General features: G+C 47.5%; 34 non-coding genes across 34 annotated transcripts; all 34 read right to left on the bottom strand.

Annotated features, from left to right (window-relative positions):
• Positions 1-67: 67 nt before the first annotated feature.
• On the bottom strand, positions 68-186 carry TRNAL-UAA (transfer RNA leucine (anticodon UAA)). Its single transcript has 2 exons — positions 149-186; positions 68-113 (listed from the first exon to the last, which is right to left on the bottom strand). It is a non-coding gene; the product is annotated as a tRNA-Leu (tRNA).
• Positions 187-801: 615 nt separating this feature from the next.
• On the bottom strand, positions 802-920 carry TRNAL-UAA (transfer RNA leucine (anticodon UAA)). The gene is made up of 2 exons: positions 883-920; positions 802-847 (listed from the first exon to the last, which is right to left on the bottom strand). It is a non-coding gene; the product is annotated as a tRNA-Leu (tRNA).
• A 254-nt stretch (positions 921-1174) lies between these two features.
• TRNAL-UAA (transfer RNA leucine (anticodon UAA)) lies at positions 1175-1293 on the bottom strand. The gene is made up of 2 exons: positions 1256-1293; positions 1175-1220 (listed from the first exon to the last, which is right to left on the bottom strand). It is a non-coding gene; the product is annotated as a tRNA-Leu (tRNA).
• A 1176-nt stretch (positions 1294-2469) lies between these two features.
• Positions 2470-2588, bottom strand: TRNAL-CAA (transfer RNA leucine (anticodon CAA)). The gene is made up of 2 exons: positions 2551-2588; positions 2470-2515 (listed from the first exon to the last, which is right to left on the bottom strand). It is a non-coding gene; the product is annotated as a tRNA-Leu (tRNA).
• Positions 2589-4291: 1703 nt separating this feature from the next.
• Positions 4292-4410, bottom strand: TRNAL-UAA (transfer RNA leucine (anticodon UAA)). Its single transcript has 2 exons — positions 4373-4410; positions 4292-4337 (listed from the first exon to the last, which is right to left on the bottom strand). It is a non-coding gene; the product is annotated as a tRNA-Leu (tRNA).
• A 249-nt stretch (positions 4411-4659) lies between these two features.
• On the bottom strand, positions 4660-4778 carry TRNAL-UAA (transfer RNA leucine (anticodon UAA)). The gene is made up of 2 exons: positions 4741-4778; positions 4660-4705 (listed from the first exon to the last, which is right to left on the bottom strand). It is a non-coding gene; the product is annotated as a tRNA-Leu (tRNA).
• A 614-nt stretch (positions 4779-5392) lies between these two features.
• On the bottom strand, positions 5393-5511 carry TRNAL-UAA (transfer RNA leucine (anticodon UAA)). The gene is made up of 2 exons: positions 5474-5511; positions 5393-5438 (listed from the first exon to the last, which is right to left on the bottom strand). It is a non-coding gene; the product is annotated as a tRNA-Leu (tRNA).
• A 431-nt stretch (positions 5512-5942) lies between these two features.
• Positions 5943-6061, bottom strand: TRNAL-UAA (transfer RNA leucine (anticodon UAA)). Its single transcript has 2 exons — positions 6024-6061; positions 5943-5988 (listed from the first exon to the last, which is right to left on the bottom strand). It is a non-coding gene; the product is annotated as a tRNA-Leu (tRNA).
• Positions 6062-6677: 616 nt separating this feature from the next.
• TRNAL-UAA (transfer RNA leucine (anticodon UAA)) lies at positions 6678-6796 on the bottom strand. The gene is made up of 2 exons: positions 6759-6796; positions 6678-6723 (listed from the first exon to the last, which is right to left on the bottom strand). It is a non-coding gene; the product is annotated as a tRNA-Leu (tRNA).
• A 982-nt stretch (positions 6797-7778) lies between these two features.
• Positions 7779-7897, bottom strand: TRNAL-CAA (transfer RNA leucine (anticodon CAA)). Its single transcript has 2 exons — positions 7860-7897; positions 7779-7824 (listed from the first exon to the last, which is right to left on the bottom strand). It is a non-coding gene; the product is annotated as a tRNA-Leu (tRNA).
• A 1157-nt stretch (positions 7898-9054) lies between these two features.
• On the bottom strand, positions 9055-9173 carry TRNAL-UAA (transfer RNA leucine (anticodon UAA)). Its single transcript has 2 exons — positions 9136-9173; positions 9055-9100 (listed from the first exon to the last, which is right to left on the bottom strand). It is a non-coding gene; the product is annotated as a tRNA-Leu (tRNA).
• A 614-nt stretch (positions 9174-9787) lies between these two features.
• TRNAL-AAG (transfer RNA leucine (anticodon AAG)) lies at positions 9788-9905 on the bottom strand. The gene is made up of 2 exons: positions 9868-9905; positions 9788-9823 (listed from the first exon to the last, which is right to left on the bottom strand). It is a non-coding gene; the product is annotated as a tRNA-Leu (tRNA).
• A 65-nt stretch (positions 9906-9970) lies between these two features.
• On the bottom strand, positions 9971-10089 carry TRNAL-UAA (transfer RNA leucine (anticodon UAA)). The gene is made up of 2 exons: positions 10052-10089; positions 9971-10016 (listed from the first exon to the last, which is right to left on the bottom strand). It is a non-coding gene; the product is annotated as a tRNA-Leu (tRNA).
• A 64-nt stretch (positions 10090-10153) lies between these two features.
• On the bottom strand, positions 10154-10272 carry TRNAL-UAA (transfer RNA leucine (anticodon UAA)). Its single transcript has 2 exons — positions 10235-10272; positions 10154-10199 (listed from the first exon to the last, which is right to left on the bottom strand). It is a non-coding gene; the product is annotated as a tRNA-Leu (tRNA).
• Positions 10273-10519: 247 nt separating this feature from the next.
• On the bottom strand, positions 10520-10638 carry TRNAL-UAA (transfer RNA leucine (anticodon UAA)). Its single transcript has 2 exons — positions 10601-10638; positions 10520-10565 (listed from the first exon to the last, which is right to left on the bottom strand). It is a non-coding gene; the product is annotated as a tRNA-Leu (tRNA).
• A 429-nt stretch (positions 10639-11067) lies between these two features.
• TRNAL-UAA (transfer RNA leucine (anticodon UAA)) lies at positions 11068-11186 on the bottom strand. Its single transcript has 2 exons — positions 11149-11186; positions 11068-11113 (listed from the first exon to the last, which is right to left on the bottom strand). It is a non-coding gene; the product is annotated as a tRNA-Leu (tRNA).
• A 61-nt stretch (positions 11187-11247) lies between these two features.
• TRNAL-CAA (transfer RNA leucine (anticodon CAA)) lies at positions 11248-11366 on the bottom strand. The gene is made up of 2 exons: positions 11329-11366; positions 11248-11293 (listed from the first exon to the last, which is right to left on the bottom strand). It is a non-coding gene; the product is annotated as a tRNA-Leu (tRNA).
• A 2450-nt stretch (positions 11367-13816) lies between these two features.
• Positions 13817-13935, bottom strand: TRNAL-UAA (transfer RNA leucine (anticodon UAA)). The gene is made up of 2 exons: positions 13898-13935; positions 13817-13853 (listed from the first exon to the last, which is right to left on the bottom strand). It is a non-coding gene; the product is annotated as a tRNA-Leu (tRNA).
• Positions 13936-14549: 614 nt separating this feature from the next.
• On the bottom strand, positions 14550-14668 carry TRNAL-UAA (transfer RNA leucine (anticodon UAA)). The gene is made up of 2 exons: positions 14631-14668; positions 14550-14595 (listed from the first exon to the last, which is right to left on the bottom strand). It is a non-coding gene; the product is annotated as a tRNA-Leu (tRNA).
• A 796-nt stretch (positions 14669-15464) lies between these two features.
• On the bottom strand, positions 15465-15583 carry TRNAF-AAA (transfer RNA phenylalanine (anticodon AAA)). The gene is made up of 2 exons: positions 15546-15583; positions 15465-15510 (listed from the first exon to the last, which is right to left on the bottom strand). It is a non-coding gene; the product is annotated as a tRNA-Phe (tRNA).
• Positions 15584-16014: 431 nt separating this feature from the next.
• Positions 16015-16133, bottom strand: TRNAL-UAA (transfer RNA leucine (anticodon UAA)). Its single transcript has 2 exons — positions 16096-16133; positions 16015-16060 (listed from the first exon to the last, which is right to left on the bottom strand). It is a non-coding gene; the product is annotated as a tRNA-Leu (tRNA).
• Positions 16134-17794: 1661 nt separating this feature from the next.
• Positions 17795-17913, bottom strand: TRNAL-UAA (transfer RNA leucine (anticodon UAA)). Its single transcript has 2 exons — positions 17876-17913; positions 17795-17840 (listed from the first exon to the last, which is right to left on the bottom strand). It is a non-coding gene; the product is annotated as a tRNA-Leu (tRNA).
• A 1164-nt stretch (positions 17914-19077) lies between these two features.
• On the bottom strand, positions 19078-19196 carry TRNAL-UAA (transfer RNA leucine (anticodon UAA)). Its single transcript has 2 exons — positions 19159-19196; positions 19078-19123 (listed from the first exon to the last, which is right to left on the bottom strand). It is a non-coding gene; the product is annotated as a tRNA-Leu (tRNA).
• Positions 19197-19992: 796 nt separating this feature from the next.
• Positions 19993-20111, bottom strand: TRNAF-AAA (transfer RNA phenylalanine (anticodon AAA)). Its single transcript has 2 exons — positions 20074-20111; positions 19993-20038 (listed from the first exon to the last, which is right to left on the bottom strand). It is a non-coding gene; the product is annotated as a tRNA-Phe (tRNA).
• Positions 20112-20542: 431 nt separating this feature from the next.
• On the bottom strand, positions 20543-20661 carry TRNAL-UAA (transfer RNA leucine (anticodon UAA)). The gene is made up of 2 exons: positions 20624-20661; positions 20543-20588 (listed from the first exon to the last, which is right to left on the bottom strand). It is a non-coding gene; the product is annotated as a tRNA-Leu (tRNA).
• Positions 20662-22322: 1661 nt separating this feature from the next.
• TRNAL-CAA (transfer RNA leucine (anticodon CAA)) lies at positions 22323-22441 on the bottom strand. The gene is made up of 2 exons: positions 22404-22441; positions 22323-22368 (listed from the first exon to the last, which is right to left on the bottom strand). It is a non-coding gene; the product is annotated as a tRNA-Leu (tRNA).
• A 248-nt stretch (positions 22442-22689) lies between these two features.
• Positions 22690-22808, bottom strand: TRNAL-CAA (transfer RNA leucine (anticodon CAA)). Its single transcript has 2 exons — positions 22771-22808; positions 22690-22735 (listed from the first exon to the last, which is right to left on the bottom strand). It is a non-coding gene; the product is annotated as a tRNA-Leu (tRNA).
• Positions 22809-22873: 65 nt separating this feature from the next.
• TRNAL-CAA (transfer RNA leucine (anticodon CAA)) lies at positions 22874-22992 on the bottom strand. Its single transcript has 2 exons — positions 22955-22992; positions 22874-22919 (listed from the first exon to the last, which is right to left on the bottom strand). It is a non-coding gene; the product is annotated as a tRNA-Leu (tRNA).
• A 64-nt stretch (positions 22993-23056) lies between these two features.
• Positions 23057-23175, bottom strand: TRNAL-UAA (transfer RNA leucine (anticodon UAA)). Its single transcript has 2 exons — positions 23138-23175; positions 23057-23102 (listed from the first exon to the last, which is right to left on the bottom strand). It is a non-coding gene; the product is annotated as a tRNA-Leu (tRNA).
• A 249-nt stretch (positions 23176-23424) lies between these two features.
• On the bottom strand, positions 23425-23543 carry TRNAL-UAA (transfer RNA leucine (anticodon UAA)). The gene is made up of 2 exons: positions 23506-23543; positions 23425-23470 (listed from the first exon to the last, which is right to left on the bottom strand). It is a non-coding gene; the product is annotated as a tRNA-Leu (tRNA).
• A 1476-nt stretch (positions 23544-25019) lies between these two features.
• On the bottom strand, positions 25020-25138 carry TRNAL-UAA (transfer RNA leucine (anticodon UAA)). Its single transcript has 2 exons — positions 25101-25138; positions 25020-25065 (listed from the first exon to the last, which is right to left on the bottom strand). It is a non-coding gene; the product is annotated as a tRNA-Leu (tRNA).
• A 431-nt stretch (positions 25139-25569) lies between these two features.
• TRNAL-UAA (transfer RNA leucine (anticodon UAA)) lies at positions 25570-25688 on the bottom strand. The gene is made up of 2 exons: positions 25651-25688; positions 25570-25615 (listed from the first exon to the last, which is right to left on the bottom strand). It is a non-coding gene; the product is annotated as a tRNA-Leu (tRNA).
• Positions 25689-26121: 433 nt separating this feature from the next.
• Positions 26122-26240, bottom strand: TRNAL-CAA (transfer RNA leucine (anticodon CAA)). Its single transcript has 2 exons — positions 26203-26240; positions 26122-26167 (listed from the first exon to the last, which is right to left on the bottom strand). It is a non-coding gene; the product is annotated as a tRNA-Leu (tRNA).
• Positions 26241-26304: 64 nt separating this feature from the next.
• Positions 26305-26423, bottom strand: TRNAL-UAA (transfer RNA leucine (anticodon UAA)). Its single transcript has 2 exons — positions 26386-26423; positions 26305-26350 (listed from the first exon to the last, which is right to left on the bottom strand). It is a non-coding gene; the product is annotated as a tRNA-Leu (tRNA).
• Positions 26424-27036: the final 613 nt, after the last annotated feature.

Consider the following 27036-nt stretch of genomic DNA (forward strand, 5'->3'; position numbering starts at 1 on the left):
ACACGATATATAAGCTGCAGCAAAAGAAGACACTGACTTTGTGCTGGTAGTAAATAAAAAAAGAGTTTTTCAGAAGTGGGATTCGAACCCACGCCCACATACATGGACCAGAAGCCTCATTCAACCCGTATCACTGGGCAAGGTTTCCCTTAAGTCTGGCGCCTTCGACCACTCGGCCATTCTGACACGATATTTTAGTCCTAACCAAAAGAGACACTGGCTTTGTTTTTGTACTAAAATAAAAAAAAAGTTTGTCAGAAGTGGGATTCACACCCACGTCCACATACGTGGACCAGAAGCCTCGATCAACCCGTATCACTGCGCAAGGTTTCCCTTGAGTCTGGCGCCTTAGACCACTCGGCTATTCTGATACGATATGTCAGCCTCAGCAAAAGAAGACGCTGACTCTGTGCTGGCAGAAAAAGTAAAAAGAATTGACATAAGTGAGATTCGAACCCGCGCACACATACGTGGAACAGAAGACTCGTTCAACTCGCATCACCGGGCAAGGTTTCCCTTCAGCCTGGCGCCTTAGACCACTCGGCCATTCTGATACGATATGTAAGCCTCAGCAAAAGGAGACACTGACTTTGTACTGTTAGTGAGGTAAAAAAAGTTTGTAAGAAGAGGGATTCGAACCCACGCCATCATACGTGGACCAGAAGCCTCGTTCAACCCCTATCACTGGGCAAGGTTTCCTTTGAGTCTGGCGCCTTAGACCACTTGGCCATTCTGACACAATATATCAGCCCCAGCAAAAGAAGACACTGACTTCGTGCTGGTAGTAAAGTAAAAAAACTTTGTCAGAAGTGGGATTCGAACCCACGCCCACATACGTTGACCAGAAGCATCGTTCAACCCATATCACTGGGCAAGGTTTCCCTTAGGTCTGGCGCCTTCTACCACTCGGCCATTCTGACACAATATTTCAGCCGCAGCAAAAGGAGACACTGAATTTGTGCTGGTAGAAAAGTAAAAAAAACAGAGTTTGTCAGAAGTGCGAATCGAACCCACGCCCACATACGTGGACCAGAAGCCTCGTTCAACCCGTATCACTGGGCAAAGTTTCCCTTGAGTCTGGCTCCTTAGGCCACTCGGCCATGCTGACACGGTATATCAGCCCCAGCAAAAAAAAAACACTGACTTTATGCTGGTAGTAAAGTAAAAAAAAGATTGTCAGAAGAGGGATTCAAACCCACGCCCACATACGTGAACCAGAAGCCTCGTTCAACCCGTATCTCCGGGCAAGGGTTTCCTTAAGTCTGGCGCCTTCGACCACTCGGCCATTCTGACACAATATTTCAGCCTAGCAAAAGGAGACACTGACTTTGTTCTGGTAGTAAAGTAAAAAAAAACAGAGTTTGTCAGAAGTGTGAATCGAACCCACGCCCACATACGTGGACCAGAAGCCTCGTTCAACCCGTATCACTGGGCAAGGTTTCCCTTGAGTCTGGCGCCTTTGAACACTCAGCCATTCTGAGACGATGTGTCATCCTCAGCAAAAGAATGCTCTGACTTTGTTCTGGTAGTAAAGTAAAAAAAAAGTATGTCAGAAGTTGGATTTGAACCCACGCCCACATACTTGGAGCAGAAGCCTCGTTCAACCTGAGTCACTGGGCAAGGTTTCCCTTAAGTCTGGCGCCTTCGACCATTCGGTTATTCTGACAGGATGTTTTAGCCCCAGCAAAAGGAGACACTGGCTTTGTTCTTGTAGTAAAGTAAAAAAAAGTTTGTCAGAAGTAGGATTCAAATCCACGCCCACATACGTGGATCAGAAGCCTCGTTCAACCGGTATCGCTGCGCAAGGTTTCCCTTAAGTCTAGCGCCTTCGACCACTCGGCCATTCTGACACAATATTTCAGCCCCAGCAAAAGAAGAAACTGACTTTTTGCAGGTAGAAAAGTAAAAAAAAACAGAGTTTGTCACAAGTGCGAATCGAACCCACGCCCGCATACGTGGACCAGAAGCCTCGTTCAACCCGTATCACTGGGCAAAGTTTCCCTTGAGTCTGGCTCCTTAGGCCACTCGGCCATGCTGACACGATATATCAGCCCAAGCAAAAAAACACTGACTTTATGCTGGTAGTAAAGTAAAAAAAAGATTGTCAGAAGTGGGATTCAAAACCACGCCCACATCCGTGGACCAGAAGCCTCATTCAACCCGCATCACTGCGCAAGGTTTCCCTTAAGTCTGGCGCCTGCGACCACTCGGCCATTCTGACACGATATTTTAGTCCTAACCAAAGGAGGCACTGGCTTTGTTCTTGTACTAAAATAAAAAAAAAGTTTGTCAGAAGTGGGAGTCGAACCAACGCCCACATACGTGGACCAAAAGCCTCGTTCAACCCGTATCACTGGGCAAGGTTTCCCTTGCGTCTGGCGCCTTAGACCACACGGCCCTTCTGACACGATGTATCAGCCCCAGCGAAAGGAGACACTGACTTTGTGCTGGTAGTAAAGTAAATAATATAGTCAGAAGTGGGATTCAAACCCACGCCCACATACGTGGACCAGAAGCCTCGTTCAACCCGTATCTCTGGGCAAGGTTTCCCTTGAGTCTGGCGCCTTTGACCACTCGGCCATTCTGACACGATGTGTCATCCTCAGCAAAAGAAGGCTCTGACTTTGTTCTGGTAGTAAAGTAAAAAAAGTTAGTCAGAAGTGGGATTCGATCCTACGCCCACATACGTGGAGCAGAAGCCTCGTTCAACCTGTATCACTGGGCAAGGTTTCCCTTAAGTCTGGAACCTTCGACCATTCGGCCATTCTGACAGGATGTTTTAGCCCCAGCAAAAGAAGAAACTGACTTTGTGCAGGTAGTAAAGTAAAAAAAACTTTGTGAGAAGTGGGATTCAAACCCACGCCCACATACGTGGACACGAAGCCTCATTCAACCCATATCATTGGGCAAGGTTTCTCTTGAGTCTTTTGCCTTAGACCACTCGGCCCTCCTGACACGATGTTGTAGCCCCAGCAAAAGGAGTCACTGACTTTGTTCTGGTAGTAAAGTAGAAAAAGGGTTGTCAGAAGTGGGAGTCGAACCAACGCCCACATACGTGGACCAGAAGCCTCGTTTAACCCGTATCACTGGGAAAGGTTTCCCTTGCGTCTGGCGCCTTAGACCACACGGCCCTTCTGACACGATGTATCAGCCCCAGCAAAAGGAGACACTGACATTGTTCTGGTAGTAAAGTAAAAAAAGTTTGTCAGAAGTGGGATATAAACCACCCCCACATACGTGGACCAGAAGCCTCGTTCATCCCGTATCACTGGGCAAGGTTTCCCTTGAATCTGGCACCTTAGATCACTCGGCCAACACAATATTTCATCCCAGCAAAAGCAGACACTGACTTTGTTCTGGTAGTTAAGTAAAAAAAAGTTTGTCTGAAGGGGGATTCGAACCCAGGCCCACATACGTGGACTAGAAGCCTCGTTCAACCCGTATCACTGGGCAAGCTTTCCCTTGAGTCTGGAGCTCTAGACTACTGGGCCATTCTAACACGATATTTCAGCACCAGCAAAAGGAGACATGACTTTGTGCTGGTAGTAAAGTAAAAAAAATTGACAGAAGTGAGATTAGAACCCACGCCCATATACGTGGACAGAAGCCTCGTTCCACCCGTATCACTGGGCAAGGTTTCCATTGAGTTTGGCGCCTTAGAACACTCGGCAATTATTACACGATATTTCAGCCCCAGCAAAAGGAGACACTGACTTTGTTCTTGTACTAAAATAAAAAAAAGTTTGTCAGAAGTGGGATTCACACCCACGCCCACATACGTGGACCAGAAGTCTCGATGAACCCGTAGCAGTGCGCAAGGTTTCCCTTGAGTCTGGCGCCTTAGACCACTCGGCCATGCTGACAAAATATCTCAGCCCCAGCAAAAAACACTGACAATATACTGGTAGTAAAGTAAAAAAGATTGTCAGAAGTGGGATTCCAACCCACGTCCACATACGTCGACCAAAGGCCTCGTTTAACCCCTATAACCGGGCAATGTTTCCCTTAAGTCTGGTGCCTTAGACAACTCGGCCGTTGTGACACGATATATAAGCTGCAGCAAAAGAAGACACTGACTTTGTTCTGGTAGTAAAGTAAAAAGAGTTTGTCAGAAGTCGGATTCGCACCCACGCACACATACGTGGACCAGAAGCCTCGTTCATCTCGTATGACTGGACACGGTTTCCCTTGAGTCTAGCGCTTGCGACCACTCGGCCATTCTGACACAATATTTCAGCCCAGCAAAAAGAGACACTGACTTTGTGCTGGTAGTAAATAAAAAAAAAGAGTTTGTCAGAAGTGGGATTCGAACCCACGCCCACATACATGGACCAGAAGCCTCATTCAACCCGTATCACTGGGCAAGGTTTCCCTTAAGCCTGGCGCCTTCGACCACTCGGCCATTCTGACACGATATTTTAGTCCTAACCAAAGGAGACACTGGCTTTGGGCTTGTAGTAAAGTAAAAAAAAAGTTTTTCTGAAGTGGCAATTGAACCCACGCCCACATACGTGCACCAGAAGCCTCGTTCAACACGTATCACTGGGCAAGGTTTCCCTTAAGTCTGGCGCCTTCGACCACTCGGCAATTCTGACACAATATTTCAGCCAAGCCAAAAGAGACACTGACTTTGTGCTGGTAGTAAATAAAAAAAGAGTTTGTCAGAAGTGGGATTCGAACCCACGCCCACATACATGGACCAGAAGCCTCATTCAACCCGTATCACTGGGCAAGGTTTCCCTTAAGTCTGGCGCCTTCGACCACTCGGCCATTCTGACACGATATTTTAGTCCTAACCAAAGGAGACACTGGCTTTGTTCTTGTACTAAAATAAAAAAAAGTTTGTCAGAAGTGGGAATCACACCCGCGCCCACATACGTGGTCCAGAAGCCTCGATCAACCCGTATCACTGCGCAAGGTTTCCCTTGAGTCTGGCGCCTTAGACCACTCGGCCATGCTGACACAATATATCAGCCCCAGCAAAAAAACACTGACCTTATGCTGGTAGTAAAGTAAAAAAAAGATTGTCAGAAGTGGGATTCGAACCCACGTCCACATACGTGGACCAAAGGCCTCGTTTAACCCGTATCACCGGGCAATGTTTCCCTTAAGTCTGGTGCCTTAGACAACTCGGCCGTTCTGACACGATATATAAGCTGCAGCAAAAGAAGACGCTGACTTTGTTCTGGTAGTAAAGTAAAAAGAGTTTGTCAGAAGTGGGATTCGCACCCTCGCACACATACGTGGACCAGAAGCCTCGTTCATCTCGTATGACTGGACACGGTTTCCCTTGAGTCTAGCGCCTTCGACCACTCGGCCATTCTGACACAATATTTCAGCCCACCAAAAACAGACACTGACTTTGTGCTGGTAGTAAATAAAAAAAAGAGTTTTTCAGAAGTGGGATTCGAACCCACGCCCACATACATGGACCAGAAGCCTCATTCAATCCATATCACTGGGCAAGGTTTCCCTTAAGTCTGGCGCCTTCGACCACTCGGCCATTCTGACACGATATTTTAGTCCTAACCAAAAGAGACACTGGCTTTGTTCTTGTACTAAAATAAAAAAAAGTTTGTCAGAAGTGGGATTCACACCCACGTCCACATACGTGGACCAGAAGCCTCGATCAACCCGTATCACTGCACAAGGTTTCCCTTGAGTCTGGCGCCTTAGACCACTCGGCAATTCTGATACGATATGTCAGCCTCAGCAAAAGAAGACGCTGACTCTGTGCTGGCAGAAAAAGTAAAAAGAATTGACATAAGTGAGATTCGAACCCGCGCACACATACGTGGAACAGAAGACTCGTTCAACTCGCATCACCGGGCAAGGTTTCCCTTCAGTCTGGCGCCTTAGACCACTTGGCCATTCTGACACGATATATCAGCCCCAGCAAAAGAAGACACTGACTTCGTGCTGGTAGTAAAGTAAAAAAACTTTGTCAGAAGTGGGATTCGAACCCACGCCCACATACGTTGACCAGAAGCATCGTTCAACCCGTATCACTGGGCAAGGTTTCCCTTAAGTCTGGCGCCTTCTACCACTCGGCCATTCTGACACAATATTTCAGCCGCAGCAAAAGGAGACACTGACTTTGTGCTGGTAGAAAAGTAAAAAAAACAGAGTTTGTCAGAAGTGCGAATCGAACCCACGCCCACATACGTGGACCAGAAGCCTCGTTCAACCCGTATCACTGGGCAAAGTATCCCTTGAGTCTGGCTCCTTAGGCCACTCGGCCATGCTGACACGATATATCAGCCCCAGCAAAAAAAATGATTTTATGCTGGTAGTAAAGTAAAAAAAAGATTGTCAGAAGTGGGATTCAAACCCACGCCCATATACGTGGACCAAAAGCCTCATTCAACCCGTATCTCCGGGCAACGTTTCCCTTCAGTCTGGCGCCTTAGACCACTCGGCCATTCTGATACGATATGTAAGCCTCAGCAAAAGGAGACACTGACTTTGTTCTGTTAGTGAAGTAAAAAAAAGTTTGTCAGAAGAGCGATTTGAACCCACGCCCACATACGTCGAGCAGAAGCCTCGTTCAACCCCTATCACTGGGCAAGCTTTCCCTTGAGTCTGGCGCCTTAGACCACTCGGCCATTCTGACACGATATATCAGCCCCGGCAAAAGAAGACAGTGACTTCGTGCTTGTAGTAAAGTAAAAAAACTTTGTCAGAAGTGGGATTCGAACCCACGCCCACATACGTGGACCAGAAGCATCGTTCAACCCGTATCACTGGGCAAGGTTTCCCTTAAGTCTGGCGCCTTTGACCACTCGGCCATTCTGACACGATATGTCATCCTCAGCAAAAGAAGGCTCTGACTTTGTTCTGGTAGTAAAGTAAAAAAAGTTAGTCAGCAGTGGGATTTGAACCCACCCCCACATACGTGGACCAGAAGCCTCGTTAAACCCGTGTCACTGGGCAAGCTTTCCCTTGAGTCTGGAGCCTTCGACTACTCGGCCATTCTGACGCGATATTTCAGCCCCAGCAAATGGAGACACTGACTTTGTGCTGGTAGTAAAGTAAAAAAAGAGCTTCTCAGAAGTGGGATTTCAACCGACGCCCACATACGTAGACCAGAAGCCTCGTTCAAGCGGTATCACTGGGCAAGGTTTCCCTTAAGTCTTGCGCCTTTGACCACTCAGCCATTCTGAGACGATGTGTCATCCTCAGCAAAAGAAGGCTCTGACTTTGTTCTGGTAGTAAAGTAAAAAAAAGTTTGTCCGAAGTGGGATTCGATCCTACGCCCACATACGTGGAGCAGAAGCCTCGTTCAACCTGTATCACTGGGCAAGGTTTCCCTTAAGTCTGGAACCTTCGACCATTCGGCCATTCTGACAGGATGTTTTAGCCCCAGCAAAAGAAGAAACTGACTTGTGCAGGTAGTAAAGTAAAAAAACTTTGTGAGAAGTGGGATTCAAACCCACGCCCACATACGTGGACACGAAGCCTCATTCAACCCATATCATTGGGCAAGGTTTCTCTTGAGTCTTTTGCCTTAGACCACTCGGCCCTATTGACACGATGTTGTAGCCCCAGCAAAAGGAGTCACTGACTTTGTTCTGGTAGTAAAGTAGAAAAAGGGTTGTCCGAAGTGGGAGTCGAACCAACGCCCACATACGTGGACCAGAAGCCTCGTTCAACCCGTATCACTGGGAAAGGTTTCCCTTGCGTCTGGCGCCTTAGACCACACGGCCCTTCTGACACGATGTATCAGCCCCAGCAAAAGGAGAAACTGACATTGTGCTGGTAGTAAAGTAAAAAAATATTGTCAGAAGTGGGATTCAAACCCACGCCCACATACGTGGACCAGAAGCCTCGTTCAACCCGTATCTCTGCGCAAGGTTTCCCTTGAGTCTGGCGCCTTTGACCACTCGGCCATTCTGACACGATGTGACATCCTCAGCAAAAGAAGGCTCTGACTTTGTTCTGGTAGTAAAGTAAAAAAGTTTGTCAGAAGTGGGATATAAACCACCCCCACATACGTGGACCAGAAGCCTCGTTCAACCCGTACCACTGGGCAAGGTTTCCCTTGAATCTGGCACCTTAGATCACTCGGCCAACACAATATTTCAGCCCAGCAAAAGGAGACCCTGACTTTGTTCTGGTAGTTAAGTAAAAAAAAGTTTGTCTGAAGGGGGATTCGAACCCAGGCCCACATACGTGGACTAGAAGCCTCGTTCAACCCGTATCACTGGGCAAGCTTTCCCTTGAGTCTGGAGCCCTAGACTACTGGGCCATTCTGACGCGATATTTCAGCACCAGCAAAAGGAGACATGACTTTGTGCTGGTAGTAAAGTAAAAAAAATTGACAGAAGTGAGATTAGAACCCACGCCCATATACGTGGACAGAAGCCTCGTTCAACTCGTATCACTGGGCAAGGTTTCCCTTGAGTCTGGCGCCTTAGACCACTCGGCCATTCTGATACGATATATCAGCCCCAGCAAAAGATGACACTGACTTTATGCTCGTAGTAAAGTAAAAAAAAGTTTGTCTGAAGTGGGATTTGAACCCCCGCCCACACACCTAGACCAGAAGCCTCGTTGAACCCCTATCACCGGGCAAGGTTTCCCTTCAGTCTGGCGCCTTAGACCACTCGGCCATTCTGACACAATTTTTCTGCCCAGCAAAAGGAGACACTGACTTTGTTCTGGTAGTAAAGTAAAAAAAATTTGTCAGAATAGGATTCGAACCCACGCCCATATACGTGGACCAGAAGCCTCGTTCAACCCGTATCACTGGGCAAGGTTTCCATTGAGTTTGGCGCCTTAGACCACTCGGCAATTATTACACGATATTTCAGCCCCAGCAAAAGGAGACACTGACTTTGTGCTGGTAGAAAAGTAAAAAAAACAGAGTTTGTCAGAAGTGGGATTCGCACCCACGCACACATACGCGGACCAGAAGCCTCGTTCATCTCGTATGACTGCACACGGTTTCCCTCGAGTCTAGCGCCTTCGACCACTCGGCCAATCTGACACAATATTTCAGCCCAGCAAAAAGAGACACTGACTTTGTGCTGGTAGTAAATAAAAAAAAGAGTTTGTCAGAAGTGGGATTCGAACCCACGCCCACATACGTGGACCAGAAGCCTCATTCAACCCGTATCACTGGGCAAGGTTTCCCTTAAGTCTGGCGCCTTCGACCACTCGGCCAATCTGACACGATATTTTAGTCCTGACCAAAGGAGACACTGGCTTTGTTCTTGTACTAAAATAAAAAAAGTTTGTCAGAAGTGGGATTCACACCCACGCCCACATACGTGGACCAGAAGTCTCGATGAACCCGTATCAGTGCGCAAGGTTTCCCTTGAGTCTGGCGCCTTAGACCACTCGGCCATGCTGACAAAATATCTCAGCCCCACCAAAAAAACACTGAAATTATGCTGGTAGTAAAGTAAAAAAAGATTGTCAGAAGTGGGATTCGAACCCACGTCCATATACGTCGACCAAAGGCCTCGTTTAACCCCTATAACCGGGCAATATTTCCCTTAAGTCTGGTGCCTTAGACAACTCGGCCGTTGTGACACGATATATAAGCTGCAGCAAAAGAAGACACTGACTTTGTTCTGGTAGTAAAGTAAAAAGAGTTTGTCAGAAGTCGGATTCGCACCCACGCACACATACGTGGACCAGAAGCCTCGTTCATCTCATATGACTGGACACGGTTTCCCTTGAGTCTAGCGCGTGCGACCACTCGGCCATTCTGACACAATATTTCAGCCCAGCAAAAAGAGACACTGACTTTGTGCTGGTAGTAAATAAAAAAAAAAGAGTTTGTCAGAAGTGGGATTCGAACCCACGCCCACATACATGGACCAGAAGCCTCATTCAACCCGTATCACTGGGAAAGGTTTCCCTTAAGCCTGCGCCTTCGACCACTCGGCCATTCTGACACGATATTTTAGTCCTAACTAAAGGAGACACTGGCTTTGGGCTTGTAGTAAAGTAAAAAAAAAGTTTTCAGAAGTGGGAATTGAACCCACGCCCACATACGTGCACCAGAAGCCTCGTTCAACACGTATCACTGGGCAAGGTTTCCCTTAAGTCTGGCGCCTTCGACCACTCGGCAATTCTGACACAATATTTCAGCCCAGCCAAAAGAGACACTGACTTTGTGCTGGTAGTAAATAAAAAAAGAGTTTCTCAGAAGTGGGATTCGAACCCACGCCCACATACATGGACCAGAAGCCTCATTCAACCCGTATCACTGGGCAAGGTTTCCCTTAAGTCTGGCGCCTTCGACCACTCGGCCATTCTGACACGATATTTTAGTCCTAACCAAAGGAGACACTGGCTTTGTTCTTGTACTAAAATAAAAAAAAGTTTGTCAGAAGTGGGAATCACACCCGCGCCCACATACGTGGACCAGAAGCCTCGATCAACCCGTATCACTGCGCAAGGTTTCCCTTGAGTCTGGCGCCTTAGACCACTCGGCCATGCTGACACAATATATCAGCCCCAGCAAAAAAACACTGACCTTATGCTGGTAGTAAAGTAAAAAAAAGATTGTCAGAAGTGGGATTCGAACCCACGTCCACATACGTGGACCAAAGGCCTCGTTTAACCCGTATCACTGGGCAAGGTTTCCCTTAAGTCTGGCGCCTTCGACCACTCGGCCATTCTGACACGATATTTTAGTCCTAACCAAAAGAGACACCGGCTTTGTTTTTGTACTAAAATAAAAAAAAGTTTGTCAGAAGTGGGATTCACACCCACGTCCACATACGTGGACCAGAAGCCTCGTTCAACTCGTATGACTGGGCAAGGTTTCCCTTGAGTCCAGCACCTTCGACCACTCGGCCATTCTGACACAATGTTTCAGCCCAGCAAAACGAGACACTGACTTTGTGCTGGTAGTAAATTCAAAAAAATTGACAGAAGTGAGATTCGAACCCACACACACATACGTGGACCAGAAGCCTCATTCAACTGGCATCATCGCGCAAGGTTTCCCTTCAGTCTGGCGCCTTAGACCACTCGGCCATTCTGATACGATATGTCAGCCCCAGCAAAAGGAGACGCTGACATTGTTCTGGTAGTGAAGTAAAAAAAGTTTGTCAGAAGTGGGATTCGAACCCACGCCCACATACGTAGACCAGAAGCCTCGTTCAACCCGTATCACTGGGCAAGGTTTCCCTTAAGTCTGGTGCCTTGGACCACTCGGCCATTCTGACACGATATTTCAGCCCAGCAAAAGGAGACACTGTCTTTCTTCTGGTAGTAAAGTAAAACAATTGACAGAAGTGGGATTCGAACCCACGCACACATACGTGTACCAGAAGCCTCGTTCAACTCGTATCACTGGGCAAGGTTTCCCTTGAGTCTGGAGCCTTAGACCACTCGACCATTCTGACACGATATTTCAGCCCCAGCAAAAGGAGACACTCACTTTGTGCTGGTAGTAAAGTAAAAAAAATGGCAGCATATCCACGGAGTGAATGATGGGGAGTGGGGCGAAGCATTCGTCCGTCCATTCGTTCTTGCTTCCGTCCGTCCATGCGTACGTCTGTGTGACCGTCCATGCGTCCATCCACCCGTCCGTGCGTGCGTCTGTTTGTGCGTCCGTCCCTGCGTTCGTCCATGCATCCGCGTCTGCGTCCGTTCATGCGTCCATCCATGCATCTGTCTGTGTGTCCGTTCGTCCATCAATTCAGCACTCCAAGTACCACCATCTCGCATCTTTTCATCATATATTCTCCATATAGAAGCACCGCAATCCAGCGGACATTTCAAGGACTAAACGGGAGGTGGCACATGCACACTTTCTTACGGTTTGCGCTTCAGGATTACTTCCCACCTTTAACCACCTCGAGTTAATGGTATATACTAGTTCACTGTATTCATGGCTATGTGGCCCAACGCTCGCTAAACCTTTCTAAAACCAAGGAGGTTACACCCAGCGAGTATAACATAGCAACCCTTGCTTGTCAGATTGTGCTCAATGTACATGCTAATGGCTGCTAATGGGGATCGCAGTGCGTGCGCGTTAACTAAAAGCCGAATGCTCCTGTCTCTCATACCCCATTATCAGCTATTGGCAGGTACATTGAGCACTATTTTTTGTTGTTCAACAACGCACAGAAGGAATCTCTCACCGGCACCACCTTGGAGGCCAAAATCTTTGCATGTCAAAGCGTAAGACTGGTTACATACTACGACGGGACGCGGGACGAACGGGTGCCGCTGTAAGGAGCTTCGCCCCTAAAAGTGCCGCCATATCCACGAAGTGAATGATGATGAGTGGACGAAGCTCCGCAGGTAAGCCTGGTAAACCATGAATCCTCTGTACATTTTGCCCACTCGATTTTATTACATCGCTCCCCCTAGCGTACATCGCCGCACTAAATCGAACGATTGCCTTCAACCAATGACACGCGCCATATGTGACATCATTCCTATTTTATAAGATCTCGCGTCTTTCATCAACTACAAGTACCGCTTTCTAGTTTATAACATCTTGCATCTTTTCATCATCAGCTACAAGTACCACCATCTAGTAAACACTACAAGAACTAAACAAGAAGTGGCTACATACAGGAGACGGTACCGCCATCTAGTGAACACTGCAAGAAATAAACTAGAGGTGGCTACATACAGGGGACGGTACCGCCATCTAGTGAACACTGCAAGAACTAAACTAGAGGTGGCTACATACAGCGGACGCACAGCCCACGCCCTAAGGAGCTTCGCCCCTAAATGAGCTTCTCAGAAGTGGAATTTCAATCCACGCCCACATACGTAGACCAGAAGCCTCGCTCAACCCGTATCACTAGGCAAGGTTTCCCTTAAGTCTGGCGCCTTCGACCACTCGGCCATGCTGACACAATATATCAGCCCCAGCAAAAAACACTGACTTTATGCTGGTAGCAAAGTAAAAAAAAAGATTGTCAGAAGTGGGATTCGAACCCACGTCCACATACGTGGACCAAAGGCCTCGTTTAAGCCGTATCACCGGGCAATGCTTCCCTTAAGTGTGGTACCTTAGACAACTCGGCCGTTCTGACACGATATATAAGCTGCCGCAAAAGAAGACACTGACTTTGTTCTGGTAGTAAAGTAAAAAAAGTGTGTCAGAAGTGGGATTCGCACCCACGCACACATACGTGGACCAGAAGCCTCGTTCATCTCGTATGACTGGGCACGGTTTCCCTTGAGTCTGGAGCCTTAGACCACTCGGCCATTCTGACACGATATTCCAGGCCCAGCAAAAGGAGACACTGACTTTGTGCTGGAAGTAAAGTAAAAAAAAGAGCTTCTCAGAAGTGGGATTTCAAACCACGCCCACATACGTAGACCAGAAGCCTCGTTATACCCGTATCACTGGGCAAGGTTTCCCTTATGTCTGGCGCCTTCGACCACTCGGCCATCCTGAAACAATATATCAGCCCTAGCAAAAAAACACTGACCTTATGCTGGTAGTAAAGTAAAAAAAAGATTGTCAGAAGTGGGATTCGTACCCACGTCCACATACGGGGACCAAAGGCCTTGTTTAACCCGTATCACCGGGCAATGTTTCCCTTAAGTCTGGTGCCTTAGACAACTCGGCCGTTCTGACACGATATATAAGCTGCAGCAAAAGAAGACACTGACTTTGTTCTGGTAGTAAAGTAAAAAGAGTTTGTCAGAAGTGGGATTCGCACCCACGCACACATACGTGGACCAGAAGCCTCGTTCATCTCGTATGACTGGACACGGTTTCCCTTGAGTCTAGCGCCTTCGACCACTCGGCCATTCTGACACAATATTTCAGCCCAGCAAAAAGAGACACTGACTTTGTGCTGGTAGTAAATAAAAAAAAAGAGTTTGTCAGAAGTGGGATTCGAACCCACGCCCACATACATGGACCAGAAGCCTCATTCAACCCGTATCACTGGGGAAGGTATCCCTTAAGTCTTGCGCCTTCGACCACTCGGCCATTCTAACAGGATATTTTAGTCCTAACCAAAGGAGACACTGGCATTGTTCTCGTACTAAAATAAAAGAAAGTTTGTCAGAAGTGGGATTCACACCCACGCCCACATACGTGGACCAGAAGCCTCGATCAACCCGTACCACTGCGCAAGGTTTCCCTTGAATCTGGCGCCTTAGACCACTCGGCCATGCTGACACAATATATCAGCCCCAGCAAAAAAACACTGACCTTATGCTGGTAGTAGAGTAAAAAAAAGATTGTCAGAAGTGGGATTCGAACCCACGTCCACATACGTGGACCAAAGGCCTCGTTTAACCCGTATCACCGGGCAATGTTTCCCTTAAGTCTGGTGCCTTAGACAACTCGGCCGTTCTGACACGATATATAAGCTGCAGCAAAAGAAGACACTGACTTTGTTCTGGTAGTAAAGTAAAAAGAGTTTGTCAGAAGTCAGATTCGCACCCACGCACACATACGTGGACAAGAAGCCTCGTTCATCTCGTATGACTCGACACGGTTTCCCTTGAGTCTAGCGCCTTCGACCACTCGGCCATTCTGACACAATATTTCAGCCCAGTAAAAAGAGACACTGACTTTGTGCTGGTAGTAAATAAAAAAAAGAGTTTGTCAGAAGTGGGATTCGAACCCACGCCCACATACATGGACCAGAAGCCTCATTCAACCCGTATCACTGGGCAAGGTTTCCATTAAGTCTGGCGCCTTCGACCACTCGGCCATTCTGACACGATATTTTAGTCCTAACCAAAGGAGACACTGGCTTTGTTCTTGTACTAAAATAAAAAAAAGTTTGTCAGAAGTGGGATTCACACCCACGTCCACATACGTGGACCAGAAGCCTCGATCAACCCGTATCACTGCGCAAGGTTTCCCTTGAGTCTGGCGCCTTAGACCACTCGGCCATTCTGATACGATATGTAAGCCCCAGCAAAAGGAGACACTGACTTTGTACTGTTAGTGAAGTAAAAAAAGTTTGTAAGAAGAGGGATTCGAACCCACGCCCACATACGTGGACCATAAGCCTCATTCAACCCCTATCACTGGGAAAGGTTTCCCTTGAGTCTGGCGCCTTAGACCACTTGGCCATTCTGACAGGATATATCAGCCCCAGCAAAAGAAGACACTGACTTCGTGCTGGTAGTAAAGTAAAGAAACTTTGTCAGAAGTGGGATTCGAACCCACGCCCACATACGTTGACCAGAAGCATCGTTCAACCCGTATCACTGGGCAAGGTTTCCCTTAAGTCTGGCCTTCGACCACTCGGCCATTCTGACACAATATTTCAGCCGCAGCAAAAGGAGACACTGACTTTGTGCTGGTAGAAAAGTAAAAAAAACAGAGATTGTCAGAAGTGCGAATCGAACCCACGCCCACATACGTGGACCAGAATCCTCGTTCAACCCGTATCACTGGGCAGTTTCCCTTGAGTCTGGCTTCTTAGGCCACTCGGCCATGCTGACACGATATATCAGCCCCAGCAAAAAGCACTGACTTTATGCTGGTAGTAAAGTAAAAAAAAGATTGTCAGAAGTGGGATTCAAACCCACGCCCACATACGTGGACCAGAAGCCTCATTCAACCCGTATCTCCGGGCAACGTTTCCCTTTAGTCTGGCGCCTTAGACCACTCGGCTATTCTGATACGATATGTAAGCCCCAGCAAAAGGAGACACTGACTTTGTTCTGATAGTGAAGTAAAAAAAACTTCGTCAGAAGAGCGATTCGAACCCACGCCCACATACGTGGACCAGAAGCCTCGTTCAACCCCTATCACTGGGCAAGGTTTCCCTTGAGTCTGGCGCCTTAGACCACTCGGCCATTCTGACACGATATATCAGCCCCAGCAAAAGAAGACAGTGACTTCGTGCTTGTAGTAAAGTAAAAAAACATTGTAAGAAGTGGAATTCGAACCCACGGTCACATACGTGGACCACAAGCATCGTTCAACCCGTATCACTGGGCAAGGTTTCCCTTAAGTCTGGCGCCTTCGACCACTCGGCCATTCTGACACAATATTTCAGCCCCAGTAAAAGGATACACTGACTTTGGGCTGGTAGTAAAGTAAAAAAAGTTTTTCAGAAGAGGGAATTGAACCCACGCCCACACACGTGCACCAGAAGCCTCGTTCAACATGTATCACTGGGGAAGGTTTCCCTTAAGTCTGGCGCCTTCGACCACTCGGCCATTCTGACACAATACTTCAGCCTAGCAAAAGGAGACACTGACTTTGTTTTGGTAGTAAAGTAAAAAAAACAGAGTTTGTCAGAAGTGTGAATCGAACCCACGCCCACATACGTGGACCAGAAGCCTCGTTCAACCCGTATCACTGGGCAAGGTTTCCCTTGAGTCTGGTGCCTTTGAACACTCAGCCATTCTGAGACGATGTGTCATCCTCAGCAAAAGAAGGCTCTGACTTTGTTCTGGTAGTAAAGTAAAAAAAAGTTTGTCAGAAGTTGGATTTGAACCCACGGCCACATACGTGGAGCAGAAGCCTCGTTCAACCTAAGTCACTGGGCAAGGTTTCCCTTAAGTCTGGCGCCTTCGACCATTGGGCCATTCTGACAGGATGTTTTAGCCCAAGCAAAAGGAGACACTGGCTTTGTTCTTGTAGTAAAGTAAAAAAAAGTTTGTCAGAAGTAGGATTCAAATCCACGCCCACATGGGTGGATCAGAAGCCTTGTTCAACCCGTATCACTGTGCAAGGTTTCCCTTAAGTCTAGCGCCTTCGACCAGTCGGCCATTCTGACACAATATTTCAGCCCCAGCAAAAGAAGAAACTGACTTTTTGCAGGTAGTAATGTAAAAAAAACTTTGTGAGAAGTGGGATTCAAACGCACGCCCACATACGTGGACACGAAGCCTCATTCAACCCATATCACTGGGCAAGGTTTCTCTTGAGTGTTTTGCCTTACACCACTCGGCCCTCCTGACACGATGTTGTAGCCCCAGCAAAAGGAGTCACTGACTTTGTTCTGGTAGTAAAGTAAAAAAAGTGCCGCAATATCCACGAAGTGAATGATGATGAGTGGGCGAAGCTCCGGAGGTAAACCTGGTAAACCATGAATCCTCTGTACATTTTGCCCACTCGATTTTATTACATCGCTCCCCCTAGCGTACGTCGCCGCACTAAATCGAACGATTGCCTTCAACCAATGACACGGGCCATATGTGACATCATTCCTATTTTATTAGATCTCGCGTCTTTCATCAACTACAAGTACCGCTTTCTAGTTTATAACATCTTGCACGTTTTCATCATCAGCTACAAGTACCACCATCTAGTAAACACTACAAGAACTAAACGAGAGCTGGCTACATACAGGAGACGGTACCGCCATCTAGTGAACACTGCAAGAACTAAACTAGAGGTGGCTACATACAGGGGACGGTACCGCCATCAAGTGAACACTGCAAGAACTAAACTAGAGGTGGCTACATACAGGGGACGCACAGCCCACGCCCTAAGGAGCTTCGCCCCTAAAAGAGCTTCTCAGAAGTGGGATTTCAACCCACGCCCACATACGTAGACCAGAAGCCTCGTTCAACCCGTATCACTGGGCAAGGTTTTCCTTAAGTCTGGCGCCTTCGACCACTCGGCCAGGCTGACACAATATATCAGCCCCAGCAAAAAACACTGACTTTATGCTGGTAGTAAAGTAAAAAAAAAGATTGTCAGAAGTAGGATTCGAACCCACGTCCACATACGTGGACCAAAGGCCTCGTTTAAGCCGTATCACCGGGAAATGTTTCCCTTAAGTCTGGTGCCTTAGACAACTCGGCCGTTCTGACACGATATATAAGCTGCCGCAAAAGAAGACACTGACTTTGTTCTGGTAGTAAAGTAAAAAAAGTGTGTCAGAAGTGGGATTCGCACCCACGCCCACATACGTAGACCAGAAGCCTCGTTATACCCGTATCACTGGGCAAGGTTTCCCTTATGTCTGGCGCCTTCGACCACTCGGCCATCCTGACACAATATATCAGCCCTAGCAAAAAAACACTGACCTTATGCTGGTAGTAAAGTAAAAAAAAGATTGTCAGAAGTGGGATTCGTACCCACGTCCACATACGGGGACCAAAGGCCTTGTTTAACCCGTATCACCGGGCAATGTTTCCCTTAAGTCTGGTGCCTTAGACAACTCGGCCGTTCTGACACGATATATAAGCTGCAGCAAAAGAAGACACTGACTTTGTTCTGGTAGTAAAGTAAAAAGAGTTTGTCAGAAGTGGGATTCGCACCCACGCACACATACGTGGACCAGAAGCCTCGTTCATCTCGTATGACTGGACACGGTTTCCCTTGAGTCTAGCGCCTTCGACCACTCGGCCATTCTGACACAATATTTCAGCCCAGCAAAAAGAGACACTGACTTTGTGCTGGTAGTAAATAAAAAAAAAGAGTTTGTCAGAAGTGGGATTCGAACCCACGCCCACATACATGGACCAGAAGCCTCATTCAACCCGTATCACTGGGGAAGGTATCCCTTAAATCTTGCGCCTTCGACCACTCGGCCATTCTAACAGGATATTTTAGTCCTAACCAAAGGAGACACTGGCATTGTTCTCGTACTAAAATAAAAGAAAGTTTGTCAGAAGTGGGATTCACACCCACGCCCACATACGTGGACCAGAAGCCTCGATCAACCCGTACCACTGCGCAAGGTTTCCCTTGAATCTGGCGCCTTAGACCACTCGGCCATGCTGACACAATATATCAGCCCCAGCAAAAAAACACTGACCTTATGCTGGTAGTAAAGTAAAAAAAAGATTGTCAGAAGTGGGATTCGAACCCACGTCCACATACGTGGACCAAAGGCCTCGTTTAACCCGTATCACCGGGCAATGTTTCCCTTAAGTCTGGTGCCTTAGACAACTCGGCCGTTCTGACACGATATATAAGCTGCAGCAAAAGAAGACACTGACTTTGTTCTGGTAGTAAAGTAAAAAGAGTTTGTCAGAAGTCAGATTCGCACCCACGCACACATACGTGGACAAGAAGCCTCGTTCATCTCGTATGACTCGACACGGTTTCCCTTGAGTCTAGCGCCTTCGACCACTCGGCCATTCTGACACAATATTTCAGCCCAGTAAAAAGAGACACTGACTTTGTGCTGGTAGTAAATAAAAAAAAGAGTTTGTCAGAAGTGGGATTCGAACCCACGCCCACATACATGGACCAGAAGCCTCATTCAACCCGTATCACTGGGCAAGGTTTCCATTAAGTCTGGCGCCTTCGACCACTCGGCCATTCTGACACGATATTTTAGTCCTAACCAAAGGAGACACTGGCTTTGTTCTTGTACTAAAATAAAAAAAAGTTTGTCAGAAGTGGGATTCACACCCACGTCCACATACGTGGACCAGAAGCCTCGATCAACCCGTATCACTGCGCAAGGTTTCCCTTGAGTCTGGCGCCTTAGACCACTCGGCCATTCTGATACGATATGTAAGCCCCAGCAAAAGGAGACACTGACTTTGTACTGTTAGTGAAGTAAAAAAAGTTTGTAAGAAGAGGGATTCGAACCCACGCCCACATACGTGGACCATAAGCCTCATTCAACCCCTATCACTGGGAAAGGTTTCCCTTGAGTCTGGCGCCTTAGACCACTTGGCCATTCTGACAGGATATATCAGCCCCAGCAAAAGAAGACACTGACTTCGTGCTGGTAGTAAAGTAAAGAAACTTTGTCAGAAGTGGGATTCGAACCCACGCCCACATACGTTGACCAGAAGCATCGTTCAACCCGTATCACTGGGCAAGGTTTCCCTTAAGTCTGGCCTTCGACCACTCGGCCATTCTGACACAATATTTCAGCCGCAGCAAAAGGAGACACTGACTTTGTGCTGGTAGAAAAGTAAAAAAAACAGAGATTGTCAGAAGTGCGAATCGAACCCACGCCCACATACGTGGACCAGAATCCTCGTTCAACCCGTATCACTGGGCAGTTTCCCTTGAGTCTGGCTTCTTAGGCCACTCGGCCATGCTGACACGATATATCAGCCCCAGCAAAAAGCACTGACTTTATGCTGGTAGTAAAGTAAAAAAAAGATTGTCAGAAGTGGGATTCAAACCCACGCCCACATACGTGGACCAGAAGCCTCATTCAACCCGTATCTCCGGGCAACGTTTCCCTTTAGTCTGGCGCCTTAGACCACTCGGCTATTCTGATACGATATGTAAGCCCCAGCAAAAGGAGACACTGACTTTGTTCTGATAGTGAAGTAAAAAAAACTTCGTCAGAAGAGCGATTCGAACCCACGCCCACATACGTGGACCAGAAGCCTCGTTCAACCCCTATCACTGGGCAAGGTTTCCCTTGAGTCTGGCGCCTTAGACCACTCGGCCATTCTGACACGATATATCAGCCCCAGCAAAAGAAGACAGTGACTTCGTGCTTGTAGTAAAGTAAAAAAACATTGTAAGAAGTGGAATTCGAACCCACGGTCACATACGTGGACCACAAGCATCGTTCAACCCGTATCACTGGGCAAGGTTTCCCTTAAGTATGGCGCCTTCGACCACTCGGCCATTCTGACACAATATTTCAGCCCCAGTAAAAGGATACACTGACTTTGGGCTGGTAGTAAAGTAAAAAAAGTTTTTCAGAAGAGGGAATTGAACCCACGCCCACACACGTGCACCAGAAGCCTCGTTCAACATGTATCACTGGGGAAGGTTTCCCTTAAGTCTGGCGCCTTCGACCACTCGGCCATTCTGACACAATACTTCAGCCTAGCAAAAGGAGACACTGACTTTGTTTTGGTAGTAAAGTAAAAAAACAGAGTTTGTCAGAAGTGTGAATCGAACCCACGCCCACATACGTGGACCAGAAGCCTCGTTCAACCCGTATCACTGGGCAAGGTTTCCCTTGAGTCTGGTGCCTTTGAACACTCAGCCATTCTGAGACGATGTGTCATCCTCAGCAAAAGAAGGCTCTGACTTTGTTCTGGTAGTAAAGTAAAAAAAAGTTTGTCAGAAGTTGGATTTGAACCCACGGCCACATACGTGGAGCAGAAGCCTCGTTCAACCTAAGTCACTGGGCAAGGTTTCCCTTAAGTCTGGCGCCTTCGACCATTGGGCCATTCTGACAGGATGTTTTAGCCCAAGCAAAAGGAGACACTGGCTTTGTTCTTGTAGTAAAGTAAAAAAAAGTTTGTCAGAAGTAGGATTCAAATCCACGCCCACATGGGTGGATCAGAAGCCTTGTTCAACCCGTATCACTGTGCAAGGTTTCCCTTAAGTCTAGCGCCTTCGACCAGTCGGCCATTCTGACACAATATTTCAGCCCCAGCAAAAGAAGAAACTGACTTTTTGCAGGTAGTAATGTAAAAAAAACTTTGTGAGAAGTGGGATTCAAACGCACGCCCACATACGTGGACACGAAGCCTCATTCAACCCATATCACTGGGCAAGGTTTCTCTTGAGTGTTTTGCCTTACACCACTCGGCCCTCCTGACACGATGTTGTAGCCCCAGCAAAAGGAGTCACTGACTTTGTTCTGGTAGTAAAGTAAAAAAAGTGCCGCAATATCCACGAAGTGAATGATGATGAGTGGGCGAAGCTCCGGAGGTAAACCTGGTAAACCATGAATCCTCTGTACATTTTGCCCACTCGATTTTATTACATCGCTCCCCCTAGCGTACGTCGCCGCACTAAATCGAACGATTGCCTTCAACCAATGACACGGGCCATATGTGACATCATTCCTATTTTATTAGATCTCGCGTCTTTCATCAACTACAAGTACCGCTTTCTAGTTTATAACATCTTGCACGTTTTCATCATCAGCTACAAGTACCACCATCTAGTAAACACTACAAGAACTAAACGAGAGCTGGCTACATACAGGAGACGGTACCGCCATCTAGTGAACACTGCAAGAACTAAACTAGAGGTGGCTACATACAGGGGACGGTACCGCCATCAAGTGAACACTGCAAGAACTAAACTAGAGGTGGCTACATACAGGGGACGCACAGCCCACGCCCTAAGGAGCTTCGCCCCTAAAAGAGCTTCTCAGAAGTGGGATTTCAACCCACGCCCACATACGTAGACCAGAAGCCTCGTTCAACCCGTATCACTGGGCAAGGTTTTCCTTAAGTCTGGCGCCTTCGACCACTCGGCCAGGCTGACACAATATATCAGCCCCAGCAAAAAACACTGACTTTATGCTGGTAGTAAAGTAAAAAAAAAAGATTGTCAGAAGTAGGATTCGAACCCACGTCCACATACGTGGACCAAAGGCCTCGTTTAAGCCGTATCACCGGGAAATGTTTCCCTTAAGTCTGGTGCCTTAGACAACTCGGCCGTTCTGACACGATATATAAGCTGCCGCAAAAGAAGACACTGACTTTGTTCTGGTAGTAAAGTAAAAAAAGTGTGTCAGAAGTGGGATTCGCACCCACGCACACATACGTGGTCCAGAAGCCTCGTTCATCTCGTATGACTGGGCACGGTTTCCCTTGAGTCTGGAGCCTTAGACCACTCGGCCATTCTGACACGATATTTCAGGCCCAGCAAAAGGAGACACTGACTTTGTGCTGGTAGTAAAGTAAAAAAAAGAGCTTCTCAGAAGTGGGATTTCAACCTACGCCCACATACGTAGACCAGAAGCCTCGTTCAACCCGTATCACTGGGCAAGGTTTCCCTTAAGTCTTGCGCCTTCGACCAATCGGCCATGCTGACACAATATATCAGCCCCAGCAAAAAACACTGACCTTATGCTGGTAGTAAAGTAAAAAAAAGATTGTCAGAAGTGGGATTCGAACCCACGTCCACATACGTGGACCAAAGGCCTCGATCAACCCGTATCACTGCGCAAGGTTTCCCTTGAGTCTGGCGCCTTAGACCACTCGGCTATTCTGATACGACATGTCAGCCTCAGCAAAAGAAGACGCTGACTTTGTTCTGTTAGTGAAGTAAAAAAAAGTTTGTAAGAAGAGGGATTCGAACCCACGCCCACATACGTGGACCAGAAGCCTTGTTCAACCCCTATCACTGGGCAAGGTTTCCTTTGAGTCTGGCGCCTTAGACCACTCGGCCATTCTGACACGATATATCAGCCCCAGCAAAAGAAGACACTGACTTCGTACTGGTAGTAAAGTAAAAAAACTTTGTCAGAAGTGGGATTCGAACCCACGCCCACATACGTGGACCAAAAGCATCGTTCAACCCGTATCACTGGGCAAGGTTTCCCTTAAGTCTGGCGCCTTCGACCACTCGGCCATTCTGACACAATATTTCAGCCCCAGCAAAAGGAGACATTGACTTTGTGCTGGTAGAAAAGTAAAAAAACAGAGTTTGTCAGAAGTGCGAATAGAACCCAGGCCCACATACGTGGACGAGAAGCCTCGTTCAACCCGTATCACTGGGCAAAGTTTCCCTTGAGTCTGGCTCCTTAGGCCACTCGGCCATGCTGACACGATATATCAGCCCCAGCAAAAAACACTGACTTTATGCTGGTACTAAAGTAAAAAAAAGATTGTCAGAAGTGGGATTCAAACCCACGCCCACGTACGTGGACCAGAAGCCTCGTTCAACCCGTATCTCCGGGCAAGGTTTTCCTTAAGTCTGGCACCATTGACCACTCGGCCATTCAGACACAATATTTCAGCCCAGCAAAAGGAGACACTGACATTGGGCTGGTAGTAAAGTAAAAAAAAAGCTTTTCAGAAGTGGGAATTGAACCCCCCCACACATACGTGCACCAGAAGCCTCGTTCAACACGTATCACTGGGCAAGGTTTCCCTTGAGTCTGGCGCCTTTGACCACTCAGCCATTCTGAGACGATGTGTCATCCTCAGCAAAAGAAGGCTCTGACTTTGTTCTGGTAGTAAAGTAAAAAAAAGTTTGTCAGAAGTTGGATTTGAACCCACGCCCACATACGTGGAGCAGAAGCCTCGTTCAACTTGAGTCACTGGGCAGGGTTTCCCTTAAGTCTGGCGCCTTCGACCATTCGGGCATTCTGACAGGATATTTTAGCCCCAGCAAAAGGAGACACTGGCTTTGTTCTTGTAGTAAAGTAAAAAAAGTTTGTCAGAAGTAGGATTCAAATCCACACCCACATACGTGGATCAGAAGCCTCGTTCAACCCGTATCACTGCGCAAGGTTTCCCTTAAGTCTAGCGCCTTCGACCACTCGGCCATTCTGACACAATATTTCAGCCCCAGCAAAAGAAGAAACTGACTTTTTGCAGGTAGTAAAGTAAATAAAAACTTTGTGAGAAGTGGGATTCAAAGCAACGCCCGCATACGTGGACACGAAGCCTCATTCAACCCATATCACTGGGCAAGGTTTCTCTTGAGTCTTTTGCCTTACACCGCTCGGCCCTCCTGACACGATGTTGTAGCCCCAGCAAAAGGAGTCACTGATTTTGTTCTGGTAGTAAAGTAAAAAAAGTGCCGCCATATCCACGAAGTGAATGATGATGAGTGGGCGAAGCTCCGGAGGTAAACCTGGTAAACCATGAATCCTCTGTACATTTTGCCCACTCGATTTTATTACATCGCTCGCCCTAGCGTACGTCGCCGCACTAAATCGAACAATTGCCTTCAACCAATGACACGCGCCATATGTGACATCATTCCTATTTTATAAGATCTCGCGTCATTCATCAACTACAAGTACCGCTTTCTAGTTTATAACATCTTGCATCTTTTCATCATCAGCTACAAGTACCACCATCTAGTAAACACTACAAGAACTAAACGAGAGGTGGCAACATACAGGAGACGGTACCGCCATCTAGTGAACACTGCAAGAACTAAACTATAGGTGGCTACATACAGGGGACGGTACCGCCATCTAGTGAACACTGCAAGAACTAAACTAGAGGTGGCTACATACAGGGGATGCACAGCCCACGCCCTAAGGAGCTTCGCCCCTAAAAACGGTTGTCAGAAGTGGGAGTCGAACCAGCGCCCACATACGTCGACCAGAAGCCTCGTTCAACCCGTATCACTGGGCAAGGTTTCCCTTGCGTCTGGCGCCTTAGACCACACGGCCCTTCTGACACGATGTATCAGCCCCAGCAAAAGGAGACACTGACTTTGTGCTGGTAGTAATGTAAAAAAATATTGTCAGAAGTGGGATTCAAACCCACGCCCACATACGTGGACCAGAAGCCTCGTTCAACCCGGATCACTGGGCAAGGTTTCCCTTAAATCTGGCGCCTTCGACCACTCGGCCATGCTGACACAATATATCAGCCCCAGCAAAAAACACTGACATTATGCTGGTAGTAAAGTAAAAAAAAAGATTGTCAAAAGTGGGACTCGAACCCACGTCCACATACGTGGAGCAAAGGCCTCGTTTAACCCGTATCACCGGGCAATGTTTCCCTTAAGTCTGGTGCCTTAGACAACTCGGCCGTTCTGACACGATATATAGGCTGCAGCAAAATAAGACACTGACTTTGTTCTGGTAGTAAAGCAAAAAAAAGTTTGTCAGAAGTGGGATTCGCACTCACGCACACATACGTGGACCAGAAACCTCGTTCATCTCGTATGACTGGACACGGTTTCCCTTGAGTCTAGCGCCTTCGACCACTCGGCCATTCTGACACAATATTTCAGACCAGCAAAAAGAGACACTGACTTTGTGCTGGTAGTAAATAAAAAAAAGAGTTTGTCAGAAGTGGGATTCGAACCCACGCCCACATACGTGGACCAGAAGCCTCATTCAACCCGTATAACTGGGCAAGGTTTCCCTTAAGTCTGGCGCCTTCGACCAGTCGGCCATTCTGACACAATATTTTAGTCCTAACCAAAGGAGACACTGGCTTTGTTCTTGTACTAAAATAAAAAAAAGTTTGTCAGAAGTGGGATTCACACCCACGCCCACATACGTGGACCAGAAGCCTCGATCAACCCGTATCCCTGCGCAAGGTTTCCCTTGAGTCTGGCGCCTTAGACCACTCGGCTATTCTGATACGATATGTCAGCCTCAGCAAAAGAAGACGCTGACTTTGTGCTGGCAGAAAAAGTAAAAAAAAATTGACAGAAGTGAGATTCGAACTCACGCACAGATACTTGGAACAGAAGCCTCGTTCAACTCGCATCACCGGGCAAGGTTTCCCTTCAGTCTGGCGCCTTAGACCACTCGGCCATTCTGATACGATATGTAAGCCCCAGCAAAAGGAGACACTGATTTTGTTCTGTTAGTGAAGTAAAAAAAAGTTTGTCAGAAGAGGGATTCGAACCCACGCCCACATACGTGGACCAGAAGCCTCGTTCAACCCTTATTACTGGGCAAGGTTTCCCTTGAGTCTGGCGCCTTAGACCACTCGGCCATTCTGACACGATATATCAGCCCCAGCAAAAGAAGACACTGACTTCGTGCTGGTAGTAAAGTAAAAAAACTTTGTCAGAAGTGAGATTCGAACCCACGCCCACATACGTTGACCAAAAGCATCGTTCAACCCGTATCACTGAGCAAGGTTTCCCTTAAGTCTGGCGCCTTCGACCACTCGGCCATTCTGACACAATATTTCAGCCCCAGCAAAAGGAGACATTGACTTTGTGCTGGTAGAAAAGTAAAAAAACAGAGTTTGTCAGAAGTGCGAATAGAACCCACGCCCACATACGTGGACGAGAAGCCTCGTTCAACCCGTATCACTGGGCAAAGTTTCCCTTGAGTCTGGCTCCTTAGGCCACTCGGCCATGCTGACACGATATATCAGCCCCAGCAAAAAACACTGACTTTATGCTGGTAGTAAAGTAAAAAAAAGATTGTCAGAAGTGGGATTCAAACCCACGCCCACATACGTGGAGCAGAAGCCTCATTCAACCCGTATCACTGGGCAAGGTTTCCCTTAAGTCTGGCGCCTTCGACCAGTCGGCCATTCTGACACAATATTTTAGTCCTAACCAAAGGAGACACTGGCTTTGTTCTTGTACTAAAATAAAAAAAAGTTTGTCAGAAGTGGGATTCACACCCACGCCTACATACGTGGACCAGAAGCCTCGATCAACCCGTATCACTGCGCAAGGTTTCCCTTGAGTCTGGCGCCTTAGACCACTCGGCTATTCTGATACGATATGTCAGCCTCAGAAAAAGAAGACGCTGACTTTGTGCTGGCAGAAAAAGTAAAAAA

Source organism: Rhipicephalus microplus, chromosome 2 (assembly GCF_043290135.1).
Source record: "Rhipicephalus microplus isolate Deutch F79 chromosome 2, USDA_Rmic, whole genome shotgun sequence".
Lineage (NCBI taxonomy): Eukaryota > Metazoa > Arthropoda > Arachnida > Ixodida > Ixodidae > Rhipicephalus > Rhipicephalus microplus.